Genomic DNA, 21,465 nt, shown 5'->3' on the forward strand with positions numbered 1-21,465 from the left:
ATTTCACCCCTGCCATCTTCAGAATCTGAAAGAGAGTATTCCAGTCAACATTGTCAAAAGCTTTCTCTAACTCTACAAATGCTAGAAACGTAGGTTTGCCTTTCCTTAATCTAGGTTCCAAGGTAAGTCGTAGGGTCAATATTTCTACGGAATCCAAACTGATCTTCCCCGAGGTCGGCTTCTACTAGTTTTTTCATTCGTCTGTAAAGAATTCGCGTTAGTAATTTGCAGCTGGGACTTATTAAACTGATAGTTCGGTAATTTTCACATCTGTCAACACCTGCTTTCTTTGGGATTGGGATTATTATATTCTTCTTGAAGTCTGATGGTATTTCGCCTGTCTCATACATCTTGTTCACCAGATGTTATAGTTTTGTCAGGACTAGTTCTCCCAAGGCCGTCAGTAGTTCTAATGGAATGTTGTCTTCTCCCGGGGCCTTGTTTCGACTCAGGTCTTTCAGTGCTCTGTCGAACTCTTCACGCAGTATCATATCCTCCATTTCATCTTCATCTACATGCTCTTCCATTTCCATAATATTGTCCTCAAGTACATCGCTCTTGTATAGATTCTCTATATACTCCTTCCACCTTTCTGCTTTCCCTTCTTTGCTTAGAACTGGGTTTCCATCTGAGCTCTTGATATTCATACAAGTGGTTCTCTTTTCTCGAAAGGTCTCTTTAATTTTCCTGTAGGCAGTATCTATCTTTCCCCTAGTGAGATAAGCCGCTACATACTTACATTTGTTCTCTAGCCATCCCTGCTTAGCCATTTTGCACTTCCTGTCGATTTCAGTTTTGAGACGTTTGTATTCCTTTTTGTCTGCTTCATTTACTGCATTTTTATATTTTCTCCTTTCATCAATCAAATTCAATATTTCTTCTGCTACCCAAGGATTTCTACTAGCCCTCGTCTTTTTACCTACTTGATCCTCTGCTGCCTTCACTACTACATCCCTCAAAGCTACCCATTGTTCTACTGTATTTCTTTCCCCTATTCCTGTCAATTGTTCCCTTATGCTCTCCCTGAAACTCTGGTTTAGTCAGTTTATCCAGGTCCCACCTCCTTAAATTCCCACCTTTTTGCAGTTTCTTCAGTTTTAATCTACAGTTCATAACCAATAGATTGTGGTCAGAGTCCACATCTTCCCCTGGAAATGTCTTACAATTTAAAACCTGTTTCCTAAATCTCTGTCTTACCATTATATAATCTATCTGATACCTTTTAGTATCTCCAGGCTTCTTTCATGTATACAACCTTATTTTATGATTCTTGAACCAAGTGTTAGCTATGATTAAGTTGCGCACTGTGCAAAATTCTACGAGGCGGCTTCCTATTTCATTTCTTACCCACAATTCATATTCACCTACTACGTTTCCTTCTCTCCCTTTTCCTACTCTCGAATTCCAGTCACCCATGACTATTAAATTTTCGTCTCCCTTCACTAACTGTATAATTTCTTTTATTTCATCATACATTTCTTCAATTTCTTCGTCATCTGCAGAGCTAGTTCTCATATAAACTTGTACTACCGTAGTAGGCGTGGGCTTCGTATCTATGTTGGCCACAATAATGCGTTCACTGTGCTTTTTGTAGTAGCTTACCTGCATTCCTATTTTTTTATTCGTTATTAAACCTACTCCTGCATTACCCCTATTTGACTTTGTATTTATAACCCCGTATTCGCCTGACCAAAAGTCTTGTTCCTCCTGCCACCGAACTTCACTAATTCCCACTATATCGAAATTTAAGCTATCTATTTCCCTTTTTAAATTTTCTAACCTACCTGCCCGATTAAGGGATCTGACATTCCACGCTACGATCCGTAGAATGCCAGTTTTCTTTCTCCTGATAATGGAGCGATTAATATCACGGCCAAATGTCATGTCATTGGCTTTCGGGGCATGGGTAGAAGCTTTTCCGAAGCGGCCACGTTTGTTAACTATCCGCTTGCCACCGTGGTTAATGTACACCATGCATGGCAAATAGCGATATCCAGAACCGGCGATGATGCACCACTGGCCGTAGATGAAAGGGCTGAACTACGGCTGGAGAGAAGTGTACGGGCGAACAGACGTGCAACTGTTGAGCGACTGGCCGTCCGGATGAATCAAGGGGCTATCAGTAGTGTATACTCAATGACCCTTTAGTGAACACTGCTGTGTATGGGCCTCTGTAGCAGCCAACTGGGTCATACAACCATGTTGCTGTTGATAGGCGACTAAGGCTGGAATTTGCGCGCTAATACCGCAACTGGACGTTCATCGAGCGGCGAAAGTAGTGACCTTTGCAGGTGTATCAGGTTTTATGCTCCCTCGCACAGATGGCCGTCGGCGTCTACAGCGTGGAATGTCTGAAAGCCGATATCCAGCATGTGTTGTGGTCTGGGGAATGCATTAGTGGTAATACCAGGACCACGTCGTCCTTCTGGAAGGCACAAAGGGTAAACGCAACTGTGCATCTATCCTTGAGGGCCATGTCCACCCCTACAACCAGTTGGTTTTCCTCCGCAGGATGGCGTGTAGCAGCAGGACAGTGCAATGTGTCACACAGCTTATCGTGTACATGCGTGTTTCGAAGAGCACCAAGATGAGTTTACTGTACTCCACTGGTCACAAAACTCTCCGGATGTAAACCTAATCGAGAATCTGCGGGACCATGTCGGTAGGGCTGTTCGCGCCATGGGTCAACCGACAAACCAGGCGCAGCTGGCCATTGCACTGGAGTCGGCTGGCTCCACATCTCTGTCGGTACCTTCCAGAATCTCACTGACCCTCTTCGTGCACGTCTCTCAACGGTTCGCGCTGCAAAAGGTGGTTATTCAGGCTTTTCACAAGTGGTCACATTAATGTGACTGAACAGTGTAGTGGACCTTTCCTTGCCAGGAATGCTCTCTTTGCCTGCGCTAGTCTACTTTTTATATCATCCGCGCTTCGTCTGTAATGTGTGATTTTGCTTCAAAAGTAGCAAAATTCCTCAGTTTCGTCTGTATTGTATTCCTCAATATTTTCGTAATCCTTGCTGTGAGGGAGAGATCTGAAGTTTAATTAGTGTCTCACAACAAAGTACATGATCAATATTACAGGTAAAAGTTGATTCACTGACTTTGTCGTAAATAGTTAATGCAGACAGTTAATTAGTGATTCAAATTTTGGGTTCAATTATTGCAGTTTCTTCACTCATTAAGAGTACGCACACAAGGGACTAGTGACCGTAATTTTACCCCGTCTACAGTGGTGCCAAGCCACAATGACGTGGACTGCCACGAACAGATGAAACGTGGTGTTTAGTGACGAATCCCAATTAGTTTCCGGGACGGATGATGATAGCATACGAGTGCGGAAGCAGCCTGGTGAATGGTACAGTTCCATCCACGCTGTCTCGTGCTACACCGCCCGCACAGCCGGGGTAATGGTCTTGGGGTGCATAGTCTACGTAAGCCGGTCCCTTCTAATTGTGGTACGTTAAACCTTAACTGGCCAGAGTTATGTTGATGACATCCTTCAAGCCCAAGTGGGATCTTTCCTACATAGTCTACCAGGGGCACTTTTCCATCAAGAGAATACTCGTCCGCATACGGTTCTTCCTTGGGCGCTCCCCTGACTTGTCCCCTAGAGTGTGAGGTACCATCTGAAACGCCAGATGCCTACGTGTCATTCTACACGAGATTTGGACTTGGCTGTTCAAGAGTTAAGGACCAGTCTACCTCAGGACAACATCAGACGTCTAATCAACTTGATGCCGGTCCATGTTGCGGCATGATATAAACTAAGTAAAAAAATAAAAAAAAAAAAAAAACTTACTCATTAGTGTTATGCAATATTTTGTGTAATGTAATTTCTTGTACAGACATCTTTTATTAACCTGACACGTTCCACATCATTACGAAGTGTCGTATTCATGATCTATGGAACAAGTATTAATCTAATCTAATCTAATCTAATGTATTGCAGCAAAAGTTGGTCCAGCGTGTGTCTGATGTTGCACTCACTGTTATGGCTTACCTGTCTTGATCTTGGGATCAAGTGAATCTCTCATCTGTAGCATTACGTCTAATAAATTTCATTTCGACCCAATGCTCCTCGCTTGGTGAGCTATTTTTAATGTTCCTGAATGTATCACTCCATTTGCAGTGCATCGTCAGCGTCTGGTTGGTTGGATGGTTGATTGAGCGAGGGACCAAACAGCGAGGTTACCGGACCCATAGTATTAGGGAAGGAAGTTGGTCGTGCACTTTCAAACCAACCATCCCGGCATTTGCCTGAAGCTGTCGAGGGAAATCAGGGAAAACTAAGTTAGGATGACCAGACGCGGGACTGAAAAGTCGTCCTCGCTAATGCGAGTCCAGTCTCCTAACCACTGGCGCCACCTGGATCGATACTATGGTTTCCTGTCTCCTCATCAAATTCGCCTTATGTTGCTCGGATTTCACTGCACTACACTTTTAATAACTAGTTACTAATAAACGCATTTGCGTCTTATCTTAAAAAACCATTGGTTTCCGGACATATGTTTATTAGGATTACTACATGCGCAGAGTTTAGCATTCGTAACTTTCGCCTTGTTTCCTAGCCCAGTCTCCTCACCTCACGTTGATGCATCTACTTCTCCATACTACCTGAAAGTTTGCAGCGTCATCGATGACGCACATCGTATACGATATGACGTTAAACGCTACATGGTTTGTGATTATTGAACTTGCCTTGTGCCACATTTTACCGCGGTTTCGCTCGTTATCAACATGTATCACGATTACCTGCCATACAGCTGCCGAAATGGCAATCCTTTGAATGTCTCGGTAATTAAAGAAAGAAGGGACTGGTGACCACAAGAGCTTTGAAGCGAGACTGACCACTGCATCATCCAAATCCACCAAAAATAAACGTAAAATGCATCTACTTTAAGAAAAGCAGATAACATTTCAGTTGACGCGTTCCCATGAGATAGCCTCCACTCCTTCCCAACTAATTCAAAGAAATAGTATTTAAGTCGATTAACAGATTTATATCCAATAAAATAATAAAAGGTGGTGCTTTTCCCCAATGGTGCGGACAAAACAGGTCAGAACACTGACGTAGAAGCGAAGAAAAAAAATTGCCTAGTTTAAGACACTACAACATCTCCAAGATTGGCAATGTTTTACTGAAATTCGAAACTTAGCGCGGATTTCAATTGGAGACGCTCTTAACGGCTCTCACAATGAAACACTGTCTCCAAATCTTACAGAGAATCGAAGGAGATTCTGGTCATATGTAAAGTACACTAGCGGTAAGACACAACCAATACCTTCATTACGCGATACCTGTGGTACTATAATAGATAACGGGCAACTACAGCGGTGTTATTACACACAGTTTTACGAAATTCCTCGTCGAAAGGCGGTGAAATAAGTAGTCCAGAAATCGAATCGAGAACAGCTACCAACATGAGTAACTTAGAAGTAGATATCCTCGGTGTCGCAAAGCAGCTTAAAGCACTTAAGAAAGACAAGCCTTCCGGTCCGGATATCATACCGATGACGTCGTTTTCAGAGAAAGCTGGTATAATAGCTCCCATACTTAGCACTCATATACAACCGCTCGCTCTACGAAAGATCTGTATCAAAGACTGCATTGTAGCGCAGGTCACACCAGTACTCAAGGCAGGAAATACTTCTAATCAAATTGAGTGCCTAATGAGTACCGCTGAGTTCGTGCAATTGTATCCGAGATTTCCTCTCACGAAGGTCATAGCACACAGTAATCTATGGAAAATCATCTAGTAAAAATGAAGTGATATCCTGCCTTCCCCAAGGAAGTTTTATAGGCCCTCTGCTGTTCTTAGTCTACATAAAGGATTCAGAAGATAATCGGTGCAGCCCTCTTCGATTGTTTACAGACGATTCTGTCATTTACCATCTAGTGAAGTCATCAGAAAATCACAAATCAATTGGAAAAGGAGTTAGACACGTATTCCGAATGGTTCGGAAAGTGGCAACTGTCTCTCAGTAAGGAAAGGTGTGAGGTCATCCCATAATTACAAAAGAAATACGTTAAATTTCCATTATGCAATAAATCTAACAAATTTAAAGGCTGTCAATTCCACGAAATACCTAGGAATTACAATTATGAACAACTAAAGTTGGAACTATCATGTAGATAATGTTGTGGGGAAGGCAAACCGAAGACTATGTTTTATTGGCAGAACGCTTAGAAGATGCAAGGAAGAGACTGCCTGCAGTACGCTTATTTGTCAGTACTGCTGCGCTTTATGGCATTCTTAGCAGATAGGATTGACGGAGGGTGTCGAAAAAGTTCAAAGAAGGAATTATCGCGAGATAGGGCAGAGAATTTCACAGATGTGATAAGCGAATTTGGATGGCACTCATTAAAACAAAGACAGAGCGTGAAAATATTTTACTGTCGCCAACCTACAAAGGAAGAAATGATCCTTATAACAAGGGAAATCAGACTTCGTACAGAAAGATTTAACTGTTCATTTTTCCCACACGCTGTTAGAGAGTGTAACGGTAGAGAAATAGTCTGAAGATATGTCGAGGGATCCTCTGCCAGGCATTTAAGTGCGAATTGCACAACAGTCATGTAGATGCATGTTAAATCAGGTCACATCTGCCTACGCCCAACAGCATTCCTAAGTGCAGCTTCTCACGTTCTGTGGCGAAGTGCCACCTACGCTGCAGAAGACTTCGCCGCTCAGCACGTGCCTACCGCCACAGTGGTGTAACGTACGAGCTAGCTGCTGGAACCTCCCATTCCTGAAGTCGTTACGGTCTGTGTTTATGGACAGTTACAAGGTTAATACGACACTCTTACCAAGGAACGTCGTAAGTTGCTGCTTTCTGGATTTAACGAATAGAACATTCCGACCGAGAACACATCTTTGGCTAATGGCAAGTAATAGGTACTTTCATTTTGTGGGCGTACAAGCTCGTGTAAACTTGAATAGGCTGAGTATCTCTTAATTGGCTTAGTTGTGGCTATTGCAAGTACCCTTCAGCGAGCTTCTGGTGTAGTGTTCACTGTCATAGCCTCAAAGTCTTATGCCCTGAACCGTCGGAGATTGCGTTACTGCACGCGGGTATGCACTGTTACCCAGTACAGTAAGTGCCATGTGAATGAGAGACTTCATCCTTCCCATGAGTAACACAAGGGGCGATAAAAAAAGTTTCCTTATATGGGCATTGCCGTAGCGTATGTGCAAAGTAGTGTGACTCCGATTCGGGTATATAAGCACCGACATGTAGGCAAAGGATAAGTGTGCCATACGTATCTTTCCGACGCTCGTGCGGTAAATGTGAAAACGTGGACTATGGCGACGCTATTACCAAATGTATCCAAACAGGGCCAACGTGCAGTTATCCTTTTCTTGGCTGCCGAAGGCAGCATGGCTGTCGAAAACACCGTTGTGCAATGGTGTGACAAAGGATGGTGTTGTATAATAAGGCACGTCACTTTATAACAAAAGTAGTAAGGCAGAAGTTACGCCAACTCAAGTGAGAGACACTCGAAAAAGGCCTTGACGTTTCGACGATTCCTATCGGACGAGGATGTGCAGTAGACAGTTACGGACCTCTTCACGCAGCAGGACACAGGGTTTTACCAGACAGGTGTCTTCACTCTGGTGCCTCGGTGGGATGACTGCCTCAGGTTTTGACCTGATTGGTATGGCTATTCTGGACTGTACGGTCTTCGAATGGAAACTTTTTGATCTCCTCTTACATCATTCTTAATTTAGTTGACAATGTTGATGTTTCTTTTTCGTTTCTGCATCTTCTAAGAGATTGTAATCTGTACTAAAACAGTAAAAAATGTCTAGTAAACATTGACTCAAAAATGCATAGATTAAGAGTTAGGAGCACTTGTTCATGTTCACTACCATCAGTCACCTGTCTTCCACTGCAAACTCTTTGCTATTACGAACGACCTACAGACTGCAGAAAACGAGTAGACCAGTGATAACACATTATCCCATTAATGTGAAACAGTAGAGCTTTTGATGTAATCTGCTTCTTATTACATAAGGGAAGCTTCTGTCCGACGTCTTAGAGAATCATGCAGTCTCTCAAAACCTCGAGGTTACTCACGTATGCGCCGGCACACATTGATGACACGTTCTTATAGTACATTATTAATGGGGCTTGCGTACCCCAAAGATATCGTGTGTCCCCACAACCAAATATCCAAGCAATTATCTGGATAACAGACTTGCCAACTTACTGGACCTCCCCAACCAATGCATTGTGTGTGATGTGCCGTTGGACATTTCGGAGAAAATAGTTGGCGCCCCATCATGCATCAAGTGCAGGTCCTATCAATCTGTCGGCAATAGTTCCTGCCCCGCATTAGTTGAAAACTGGGACTGGGGCCTTGCTTCTTCAGCTGCATGCCGATTTGCATCATCCCACACATGTTGGTTAGCATAATTGGAATGTCAAGGCACTTCACAAACTTAGCAAAACACGAACTGCTTCTGTTGTATCCGCCTAAGAGTCGATTCCTACGCACACCAGGCAGGCCGTGCGGGCAAGTGCCCCGTCAGGAGTACGTGCGTAAACGGCTCTTATCAAAATATACACTGAAGCGCCAAAGAAACTGTTGTAGGTATGCATACTCAAGTGTAGCCATATTTAAACATGCAGGACACCGCGCTGCGGTCGACAAGCGGCTAATCACACCACAAGTGTCTGGCGCAGTTGTTAGATCGGCTACAGCCGCTACAGTGGTAGGTTATCAAGATTGTGAACGTGGTGTTATAGCCGGTGCACAGTATCTCCGAGGTAGCGATGAAGTGGGGATTTTCCCGTACGACCAATTCACGAGTGTACCATGAATATCAGGAATCCGATAAAACATCTAGTCTCCGATATCGCTGAGGCCAGAAAAAGATGGTGCAAGAACGGAACCATCGACGACTGAAGAGACTTGTTCAACCCCTCCGCAAATTGCTGCAGATTTCACTGCTGGGCCATCAAGAAGTGTCATCGTGCGAGCCATTCAACGAAACATCATCGATATGGGCTGTGAGAGACGAAGGTCAACTTGTGTACCCTTAATTAATGCACGGCACAAAGATTTACACCTCGCCTGGGCCCGTCAACACCGCCACTGGGCTGCTGATGACTGGAAACAAGTTGCCTGGTCGGACGAGTCTCGCTTCAAATTGTATCGAGGAGATGGACATGTACGGGTATGGAGGCAATCTCATCAATCCATGGACCATGCATGACAGCAGGGGACTGTTCAAGCTGGTGGACGCTCTGTAATGGTATGGGGCGTGTGCAATTGAAGTGATATGGGACCCCTGATACGTTTAGATACGACTCTGACAGGTAACACGTAGGTAAGCATCCTGTCTGATCACCTGCATCCATTCATGTCCATTGTGCATTCCGACGGACTTGGGCAATTCAAGCAGGACAATACGACACCCCACACGTTCAGAAATCCCACAGAGTGGCTCCAGGAACACTCTTCTGAGTTTCAACACTTCCGCTGGCCGCCAGACTCCCCAGAGATGAATATTATTGTGCACAGCATATCTGGGATGCCTTGCAACGTTCTGTTCAGAAGAGATCTCCACCCCATCTTACTCTTACGGAGTTATGAACAGCCCTGCAGGATTCACGGTGTCAGTTCCGTCCAGAACTACTTCAGGCATTGGTCGTGTCCGCGCCAAGTTGTGTTGCGGCGTTTCTGCGTACTCGCGGGGCCCTACACGATATTAGGCAGGTGTATCAGTTTCTTTGACTCTTACAGTGTATATCCTGGAAGTTGACAAGAATGGTAAAAGTAACCGAACGTAAACATGTTAGATAATCTGCTGTAACTGTGTGGTCTTTCTCCAATTTAAGTTTTCATCATTAAGCATATCTATGAACTTGGAACTCTCTACCTTGTATATATAGCGATCTAGATGTAGATAGAAATAATTCTGTTGTTAGGAACACTCGTATTCTCAGTTAGGTATAGTCTTAAGTTTTGTTCGGGTGGTGAGGGGGGTGGAGGAGAGGGAGCATACGGGGCGGTGCAGCCGAAATCGCGCCAGACAGCGATCCCGGACAGCGCTCGCTGCGGAACTCCGCGGTATCAAGTCGCAGATTCTGCAACTGTAATTATTTCAGCCAAGAATTAGGCAAAATGGTATCTTTCAGTGATCATCGACCGACATCAGCTGCTTATGAACCTGACCACTCATTCGATTACCAGCCATTACCGTCTTCAAGAACTGTGGACATCGTGAGTGCAGAGTCCTTCGTGTCTTCAGAAACGTTTGTCTTTGGAAAACTGGTGACAGTTTACTGTAGTCGATGCAACGCCGAGAAAAACTAACATTCCACTTTACCTTTTATTTCAGCACGTTTAGTAAATTTTCTTTATCTATACTTTTAGGTTATCCAATACAGTTGAACACATATTTTTGAATGGAGGAATAAATTTTTACGCTTTAAAGTTATAAAACAATTTTAGTTTCATAGTGAATAAAAAGGAAACTGGAGAAAGAAGAGGTTAGTAAATCCATAGGAAGATTTCTAGAGCCCTTTGAGTTGCACTATAATGTATTCGATTACATTCCACTTAATGTCTACGATTCCTGACTGTGACTGTTGAAAGTAATTTTGAAATGTTTAATAAATAGATAGGTCATTAGCGCAGAATATTTGAGAATTCTACAATCACTACTTGAACTCTCCCGTGCGACACAAAAACCTTGTTGGTTTCTTTTTCTTCTCCTTTTACTTCATAGACAAAGTAAGCAGTGTTCCTATTTAAACTAATTCTTCAACTTTCTTTGAAAGTAGTCAATATATAAACACATTAATACATTAATTGGAACTCTTTCAGCCTTCGAGAATCTAACTAAATAAGTATAACAGTCTAGCAAGAAGGTTACTTACTTGCCTCTTTCTTATTTTTCATTAAGTATCTAGTGAAATCATCGGTGCAAAAATGTCGACGTGTTTGCCCCTTATCAACACCAGATATATTGACCCGAATGAAATTTTTTGTGCATGTTGTGTTATGGAAGGACATAGGATTAGTACAATTTTCATTTCTAAAATTGTAGTCAGGAGGCAGTTTTGAATTTTATTCTTGCATATTTAAATAACATTGAAGTCCACAGAACCAAAAATACGTAATGGATACACGTAATATATATTTACTTGTGTTTAAATGACGAAATTTTATAAAAAAGGAAATCATAATTAAAATATTGATTCTGGGTGCTAACAGCGTACAAATTTCATTCCAATATAGTAGGTATTTTAGGAGCAGAACCCGTATGTTATTCCGATAGCCAGAATCGGAATGAGAAAAGAAGATCTTAACTTGGAAGAAAATTAATACGTAAGAAATGTAATACATATTAAGCTGTCATTTTCGGGTACTTTTGGTGCAGAAAATAACATTCAGATCCGTGAAGTATTTATGAACTTTGGGAACTACAATGTTATTTAAGTGCTCAAAAATGGGGTTCAAAAATTTGTAGAATAAAGAAATTTGTAGCATGGAGGCAGAAAGAAAGAAAGAATGAATGAGAAATACTGGCGTGTCGTTACGGGTGCTATGAAAATACAAAATTTCATTCTGATCAGATAGATAGTTTGGTATCTATTAGAGGAAGGGAAGAGGGGAAGATTTTCATCCAGCCATCCACACACCCAACCACACACCCACGCACCCCTCCACCGACCCACACACACACACACACTCACACACACACACACACATATATATATATATATATATATATATATATATATATATATATATATATTGATCGATTGATTGATTCCTTCATTCATTCCAGTGCTCATGTCATAATACCCCTCCACCGACCCACACACACACACACACTCACACACACACATATATATATATATATATATATATATATATATATATATATATATATATATATATATTGATCGATTGATTGATTCCTTCATTCATTCCAGTGCTCATGTCATAATATTACTTTCTTTCTTTTTAAAGAAATGTCTAAAATTACGTTTTGAGAGCAAGTAAGTGAAGCGTGGCTGTCTACTTCATTTGTATATATTTTACTTAGTACCAGTTGATGACACAATAATGAATTTTATAGTACTCTTCATAATCTATTTGTTCGTTTTCCTGTGACAGGCCTATCTTCAACATTCGAAGATCTGCTTGAAGAAGAAAATCAAAAAGTTTACTCAAAGACTTCTTCACCATCGTTGGTGATTGCAGCTCCCGAAGAGATGGTTAGTGAAGATGACACGATGAAGTCCATGTTATGACCTCGAGTGATACTTAGTTTTGTATATAATATAGAACGGACCAGTTAAAATAAAAATATTTGTGTGTCCAATCAACGGTAAAAATAGATGATATTCAGATGTCTATCATAAAAAATTGTTCGAATGGCACTGAGCACTATGGGACTTAACATCTGAGGTCATCAGTGCCCTAGAACTAATTAAACCTAACTAACCTAAGGACATCACAAACTTCCATGCCCGAGGCAGGATTCGAATCTGCGACCGTAGCGGTCTAGCAGTTCCAGACTGTAGCGCCTAGAACCGCTCGGTCACCCCGGCCGGCTGTCTATCACACAAGACAATGTCAAATAAAGAAACAGTTAAAAGAGACTGGCTCATATATTCTAAATCAGGTGGTTCTGTTTATTGTTTTCACTGTAATCCTTTTACTGAAGATGTCACTGCTGTTAATAACAAATTGGGTTACAAAAATTGGCAACAGTATCTCGAAGTATGAAAGTCGCGAAAAAATGAAGGGCTTCTACTGACAATCAGAAATTGTCCTTATTTCAAACGCGATATTGTAAAGAAAAGGACTGTAGACGCCATTCTGCAATCTGAAATTTAAGGCTAGAAAATGTGTGTTTTTTAAAAAATAGAAACACTAATTCATCTTATGTACTTTTTAACACGAGAGTGTATCGTGCTACGAGGGTGGTCAGAAAAACTTTTCCACTCTGATACTGTCTATTTTTTTAAACTACGGAAACCTCTGACTCTTGTATCTGACGGTTAGGTAACCCACATCCAAAAAGCTGAGTTACACATGACTTATTATCTCGGTAACAAAATCGAACATGAAATTCATTTAAAAAAAACTATTATATTTAACTGAACCAAAATATTTCTGTTCTGCACTTCCGAGTTGACAAAGGAAAAAATAGATTTAAATATTAGATTCGTAGTTGTTAATTCTTCTACAAAGACAGTTGAGTGAAAGAAACATTTTTTTTTTCGTTGACAGATGCTACTGGTTATAGGCTAGCTACAGTTCTATTAAACCGATTTGCAAATTAAGTGTAATCCAGGCTGTTATAATGGTGCGAACGTAACAAACACAATTTTAATTCCGTTGCGCGGTACAGTGCCTCATTTTATTTCTCAGTGACTCCTCTAAAAGTTCACTTGATGTACCTGTTTTTCACCTATAGTACAAATTTTTTGCCACATCCACCACACATTGGCAAATTATTATTAGCGAGTTGACTTAAAGCCATTGTCCTTCACCCGATGGAAAAGCAGGGTGGAAGCACTGAAAACACTTTGGTTCAATTTAGGAAAGATCTATGATGATTTCTACGAAATTTACTTATATGAAATTGTCATTGAACAGTGTCACAAGGGGAAGAAGCGCCCGTCAGTACAGGACCAGACTCCATGTGGCAGCAGCGCATATTCAGTAAGCATGGATACTCATTCAGAATGCCGACGATGCAGAAAACACCGGGCAGCACCTCTGATAGATAACTTGCGACATCTTACACCTCCAGCAGGTCTTCTGTAGGAGATGTCCAGGCAGGATAACTGGGTCGAATGAAGTTACCGTTTCCCAGTGGCAACATCTGGCTGCTCGAGCCTTCTACAGTGGGTTCTGGAGTGGGAGTGCTCCCATTGGCTATCCAGCTGGCTCAGTTATACACCACGCAAATCAGACCCTCATTTTTAGACTGCAGTTAGTGGTTCAAATGTTTCAAATGGCTCTGAGCACTATGGTATCAACTTCTGTGGTCATCAGTCCCCTAGAACTTAGAACTACTTAAACCTAACTAACCTAAGGACATCACACACATTCATGCCCGAGGCAGGATTTGAACCTGCGACCGTAGCAGTCGCACGGTTCCAGACTGCGGGCCTAGAATCGCGAGACCACCGCGGCCGGCTGCAGTTAGTGGTATCCAGGTGTGCATAGTATGCGTAGTGACACAGACAACGCAAGACTATAGCCGAAGGCTGACGTTATTGCAGGTGATGATGTGACAACCTCAGCTCCTGTCATCCTGCATGCCTTATAGCTGCAGTGTACCGCACCAGGAAGGACGATATTATATATTTATGGCTGAAGTCAAAGGCATATGCCCATATTGGATGGTGATAATCAACAATGAGGACCCAAAGGAAGTGGTGAGCAGCAACAGAGAGCTCAGGCAACCTTTATCTCTGGCTCGAACATGCGATCTGCCAAGGAGGTGGTCACCAGCGGAAGATGGCCACCCGGCAGGTAACCACGTGGTGTGAAGGCGCCAAGTTATCTATATATGGCCCCAATTCAGGCAGATGCCTACAGCTACTGGAGATAAAGTGCTCAAAAAGTGACTGGTGCTTCATATGGCACTATAGAGGTCTTCTTCTTGAAGTTAACAGCTGATGAAGATAATGGTGTTCAGCATCATGTACAAATCCTGATACAGTTGCGTACAGAGAACATCAGTGAGCATCTAAAAAATAAGAGTGAGGCTCTGACTTGAGAGGGTATTTAAGAGGGTCAACTAGCCAGTACTGCTCCAACAGCAAGCAGCACCTCCACCTCAGAAATGACAAAGGGCTGTAGCAGCCGGGTGCTGCCATTGGGTTACTGTGAGGTGCTGGTTGAGCTGTTTAGCGTACCCCTTAGATGCTATAAGTCTGATCCCCAATGACCTGCAGGGAAGGGAAGCTCCCCATACGATAACGCAAAATTTCTGAGAAACAATGCCACACAATAGATAAGGTCTTATTAAATGAAAATTTCTAGAGGTGGCCCAAATAAGCATGAAAAGCATGAGTACCACACCTCACACACGTATATTAGCGAAGGGATCTCTTCAAACTATAAAAAAAGAAAACCAGCGTTCACTATAACTACACTCCTGGAAATGGAAAAAAGAACACATTGACACCGGTGTGTCAGACACACCATACTTGCTCCGGACACTGCGAGAGGGCTGTACAAGCAATGATCACACGCACGGCACAGCGGACACACCAGGAACCGCGGTGTTGGCCGTCGAATGGCGCTAGCTGCGCAGCATTTGTGCACCGCCGCCGTCAGTGTCAGCCAGTTTGCGGTGGCATACGGAGCTCCATCGCAGTCTTTAACACTGGTAGCATGCTGCGACAGCGTGGACGTGAACCGTATGTGCAGTTGACGGACTTTGAGCGAGGGCGTATAGTGGGCATGCGGGAGGCCAGGTGGACGTACCGCCGAATTGCTCAACACGTGGGGCGTGAGGTCTCCACAGTACATCGATGTTGTCGCCAGTGGTCGGCGGAAGGTGCACGTGCCCGTCGACCTGGGACCGGACCGCAGCGACGCACGGATGCACGCCAAGACCGTAGGATCCTACACAGTGCCGTAGGGGACCGCACCGCCACTTCCCAGTAAATTAGGGACACTGTTGCTCCTGGGGTATCGGCGAGGACCATTCGCAACCGTCTCCATGAAGCTGGGCTACGGTCCCGCACACCGTTAGGCCGTCTTCCGCTCACGCCCCAACATCGTGCATCCCGCCTCCAGTGGTGTCGCGACAGGCGTGAATGGAGGGACGAATGGAGACGTGTCGTCTTCAGCGATGAGAGTCGCTTCTGCCTTGGTGCCAATGATGGTCGTATGCGTATTTGGCACCGTGCAGGTGAGCGCCACAATCAGGACTGCATACGACCGAGGCACACAGGGCCAACACCCGGCATCATGGTGTGGGGAGCGATCTCCTACACTGGCCGTACACCTCTGGTGATCGACGAGGGGACACTGAATAGTGCACGGTACATCCAAACCGTCATCGAACCCATCGTTCTACTATTCCTAGACCGGCAAGGGAACTTGCTGTTCCAACAGGACAATGTACGTCCGCATGTATCCCGTGCCACCCAACGTGCTCTAGAAGGTGTAAGTCAACTACCCTGGCCAGCAAGATCTCCGGATCTGTCCCCCATTGAGCATGTTTGGGACTGGATGAAGCGTCGTCTCACGCGGTCTGCACATCCAGCACGAACACTGGTCCAACCGAGGCGCCAGGTGGAAATGGCATGGCAAGCGGTTCCACAGGACTACATCCAGCATCTCTACGATCGTCTCCATGGGAGAATAGCAGCCTGCATTGCTGCGAAAGGTGGATATAGACTGTACTAGTGCGGACATTGTGCATGCTCTGTTGCCTGTGTGTATGTGCCTGTGGTTCTGTCAGTGTGATCATGAGATGTATCTGACCCCAGGAATGTGTCAATAAAGTTTCCCCTTCCTGGGACAATGAATTCACGGTGTTCTTATTTCAATTTCCAGGAGTGTAATTGGGTTATTGCCATAAGACATAAAACAAAATAATTTACCCATTGAATCAAGCTTGTAAACATTTAATAACTGGATGATGGCTTATAAATATATACTACAGCCATGGCACACGCCAATGGATATATGCAATCATAATATGAAACTATAGCACAGATATGGCCAATGACTGCAAAAATGGTTAATGATTTGAAGAAATATCTCCAGAAAAGCAAGAACAAACACCAATACTTTTGCTGGAGTGCATGTTGGGTGCAACTAGCTAGCTGTGAACGTTAAATCTGCGCAGTTAAACCGTGATGCAAATTAACTAGTTTCATGTACCCCTCGCCTTGGTGTCTCAATGGCAATGCTTACCGCTCATAAATAGTGTGAGTGTGGAAGATGGCTGTAGTAGCTGCAGGAAATTCTAAGTCCAGCTCGACCTCCGTCTTTTGCCCTAAGTTGGAGACATTTCTCTTTGGAGCTGTCTAAAGTGAAGAGCATTCTTGATGGTGTCCCTCAAGCAAGTGTGTTCAGACTTTCATCAACGGAATTTAGCTGGTTCTACAGTAGCAGAATCTCGCAGGCCCACTGCAGCAGACCTTGGAAGCTCAGACTAATAATAATTTTATAAACAAGTGTAGCAAATTTCACCTCTCATGGATTTTGTCATGACGCGGGAAGGAATGTAGAAAACCACCCCCACTACGTGATAGATTTTCAACCCCAGCCAGAGAAAAGCGTTACACATAGGAAAGTGCAGAAAATCGTGCATTCTACAGAAATAATTACTGTGAGCCAATCACATAACCCCTTAGCCACACTCAAACAAACATTACTGTGTGACACGCCAGCATCGAACTTCGGATCTTATGGTTCGAAACTACACTACTGGCCATTAAAATTGCTACATCATGAAGATGACGTGCTACAGGCGCGAAATTTAACCGACAGGAAGACGGTGCTGAGATGTGCAAATGATTAGGTTCTCAGAGCATTCACACAAGGTTGGTGCCGGTGGCGACACCTACAACATGCTGGCATGAAGAAAGTTTCTAACCGATTTCTCATACACAAACAGCAGTTGACCGGCCTTGCCTGGTGAAACGTTGTTGTGATACATCGTGTAAAGAGGAGAAATGCGTTCCATCACATTTCCGACTTTGATAAAGGTCGGATTGTAGCCTATCGCGATTGCGGTTTATCGTATCACGACATTGCTGTTCGCGTTGGTCGAGATCAAATGACTGTTAGCAGAATATGGAATCAGTGGGTTCAGGAGGGTAATACGGAACGCCGTGCTGGATCCCAACGGCCTCGTATCACTAGCAGTCGAGATGACAGGCATCTTATCCGCATGGCTGTAACGGATCGTGCAGCCACGTCTCGATCCCTGAGTCAACAGATGGGGACGTTTGCAAGACAACAACCATCTGCACGAACAGTTCGACGACGTTTGCAGCAGCTCGGAGACCATGGTTGCAGTTACTCTTGACGCTGCATCACAGACAGGAGAGGCTACGATGGTGTACTCAACGACGAACCTGGGTGCACGAATGGCAAAACGTCACTTTTTCGGATGAGTCCACGTTCTTTTTACATCATCATGATGGTGGCATTCGTGTTTGGCGACATCGTGGTGAACGCACATTGGAAGCGTGTATTTGTCATCATGCACATCTTGAGAATGACTTCCTTCTGGATAACTAGTGTGGTCAGCATGTTCTCCAGACATGAACCGTATCGAACATGCCTAGAATAGATTGTAAAGGGCTTTTTATGGACGACGTGACCCACCAACCACTCTGAGGGATCCACGCCGAATCGCCTCTGAGGACTGGGACAATCTGGACCAACAGTGCCTTGATGAACTTGTGGATAGTATGCCACGTCGAATATAGGCATGCAGCAATGCAAGAGGACGTGCTACTGGATATTAGAGGTACCGATGTGTACAAAAATCTGGACCACCACCTCTGAAGGTCTGGCTGTGTGGTGGAACAACATGAGCAATAAAAGGGTCAGAAATGATGTTTATGTAGATCTCTATTCCAATTTTCTGTACAGGTTCCGGAACTCTCGGAACCGAGGTGATGCAATACTGTTTTTGATGTGTGTGTATAGATACGATCACTATAAAAAAATAAAACCAATTAATAAACAGTGGAATGGCACTCCATCCTGACATACCAGCAGCCCAAACCTCTAGAATATTTTCGTGTCATACTTGACAGTTTCTTGATGTATTGAGAGCAACTGGCTACTTTCGCAGTCATAGAACGAGTCAAGCGTAACGTTCTGCAAAAGATGTGTGGTAGCACATGGTTGTCAAGATGTGCACCTCTCTGCATCTGCATCTACATCTGCATCGCTACTCTGCAAATCATACTTAACTGCCTGGCAGAAGGTTCATCGAACCACCATCACAATAATTTTCTGTTATTTCACTTTAGAACAGAGAGCTAAAAACAAACACCAGTACGATTCTATGCGAGCTCTGATTTTCCTTATTTTATTATGATGATCGTTTCTCCGTATGTAGGTCGGTGTCAACAAAATATTTTCGCATTCGGAGAAGAAAGTTGGTGATTGAAATTTCGTCAGACCTCCCCGCCGCAACGAGAAACACGTTTGTTTTAATAGCATCCCCTCCAAATCTTGTATCACAACCATGTCAATGTCTCCTGTGTTTGTCGATAATACAAAACGTGCTGCCCTTGTTTGAACTTTGTTAGTGTCATCCGTTAATCCTGTCAGGCAAGGATCCCACACCGCACAACAGTACTCCGAAAGAGGATGGACAGGCGTAGTGTAGGCAGTCTGCATAGTACATCTCTTGCGTCTTCTAAGTGTTCTGACAATAAAATGCAGTCTTTGGTTGGCCTTTCCTATAACATTTTCTATGTGTTCTTTCCAATTTACGTTGTTCGTAATTGTAGTTCCTAGGTATTTAGTTGAATTTACGTCCTTTATATTCGATTGATTTATCGTGTAACCAAAGTTTAACGGATTCCTTTTAGCATTTTGTGTATGACCTCACACTTTTCATTATTTAGGATCAATTGTCAATTTTTGCACTAAACAGATATATTATCTAAATCGTTATGCAATTTTTTTGTTCTTCTGATGACTTAACTGGACCATAAATGATGGTATCATCTCCAAAGAACCTTAGACAGTTGCTCGGATTGCTCCTAAGTCGTTGATATAGATGAGGAATCGTTGATATAGATGAGGAACAGCAGAGGGCCTATAGCACTACCTTGGAGAACGCCAGAAATCACTTCTGTTTTACTCGATGACTTTCCTTCAGTTACTATGAGCTTTGACCTCTCTGACAGGAAATCATGAATCAACTCGCATAAGTGGGACGATTTTCCACCACTACGCAATTTGATTTCAATGTGCTTGTGAAGTATGATCTCAAAAGCCGTCTGGAAATCTAGACAAATGGAATCAATTAGAAATCCTTTTTCGATAGCACTCAACAATTCAAGTGAGTAGTTTTATTTTTTAAATATAAGAGCGATGTTCTCTAAAACCGTGTTGCCTGTGTGTCAATAGACCGTTCTCTTCTAGGTAATTCATAATGTTAGAACACATTGTATGATAATCCTGCTGCATATTTGCGTTAATTGTATGGGCCCGTAATTTAATGGATTACTCCTATTGCCCTTCTTGAATATTGGTGTGACCTGTGCAACTTGGGTACAAATATTTCGTCGAGCGAGCGGCTGAATATGATTGTTAACTATGGAGCTATTGCATCAGCATAGTCTGAAAGGAGTCTAATTGGTATGCAGTCTGGACCGGAAGACTTGCTTTTATTAAGTGATTTAATGTGCTTCAGTTTTAATCTGTCTAAAAGCCACAACAACTAACTTGACCAGTAAACCACATCTCTCTGCCTAAACCCAGAAGGCAGGAAGCTTTGTTCTTTGAGTATAAGAAGCTATTGGTCAACTCTGACCCTCCCATTCTTGATTGTATCACAAGTGCTATATCTGACAAGCTAGTATCTAGACAATCAGCGATAAAAACTGTTGTAGAACTTCTTGATAAGGATGTACGGCATAAATGGCAGCAAATTCACAGGACGTATCATAATTAACGGCATAAACGCATACAGTTGAAAGTATACAACAGAAGTTAAAAACTCTGGCAAACATAGGCTGTAAAATGCATACCTTAAGAGCTATGAGCACTTCTTCATTTTTGGTACTGCAAAACAAATCTCTTATTCTGCAAGCTCATAGATTTCGGTGTTTTGGTAGGGGGTAATATGGATCAAAACAAGAAAAAGTTGTTTAATAAACATGGGCTGTAAAGTGCATACCTTGAAAGCTATGGGCACTTGTTCAATAGCAGAGGTGTGGTTCACAGTAGCGAAGATGAAATTTGGTCTACGCTTACGTAGTTTGGAAGGAGTGTAAATTGTCTATTAAAAAGTATGACGCTAATTTTTAATCTCCTTTTTTGCCTTTATTTTTGTCGGGTTTGGATATCATGATATTCACTCTCGCTACAGGGAGCTGGTGGTCATTAAACTGTCTGAGCTCTGATTCAGACCCTGTACTCGGCTGCATACCACAAGTCCACAATCGGTGCTTTTTGCTGATTGTGAGCTCTGCCTTCGTCTAAGCAAGACTGGCAGTTGTTAGAACTTGCGAAATCTGAACAAAACTAGACAGAATCTCATATGACCCAAGATGACAATTTATACTGAAATGGTCCACCATCTGCAGTTGTCTGCACCCAGTGGTTTTCTTGGCATCCAGAACCATCCATTCCACATCTGGGATGACTCCACCTGGTGTACATAGATAACACGCTAGATTTCTGTCCCTTCTTGACAGTCATATCCCGAAGGGGCTCCACACCCTGTGGTTTCCTTGGCATCTGGAATCACCCGTTCCACATTGG

The sequence above is a fragment of the Schistocerca gregaria genome, chromosome 2, assembly GCF_023897955.1.
Source record: "Schistocerca gregaria isolate iqSchGreg1 chromosome 2, iqSchGreg1.2, whole genome shotgun sequence".
Lineage (NCBI taxonomy): Eukaryota > Metazoa > Arthropoda > Insecta > Orthoptera > Acrididae > Schistocerca > Schistocerca gregaria.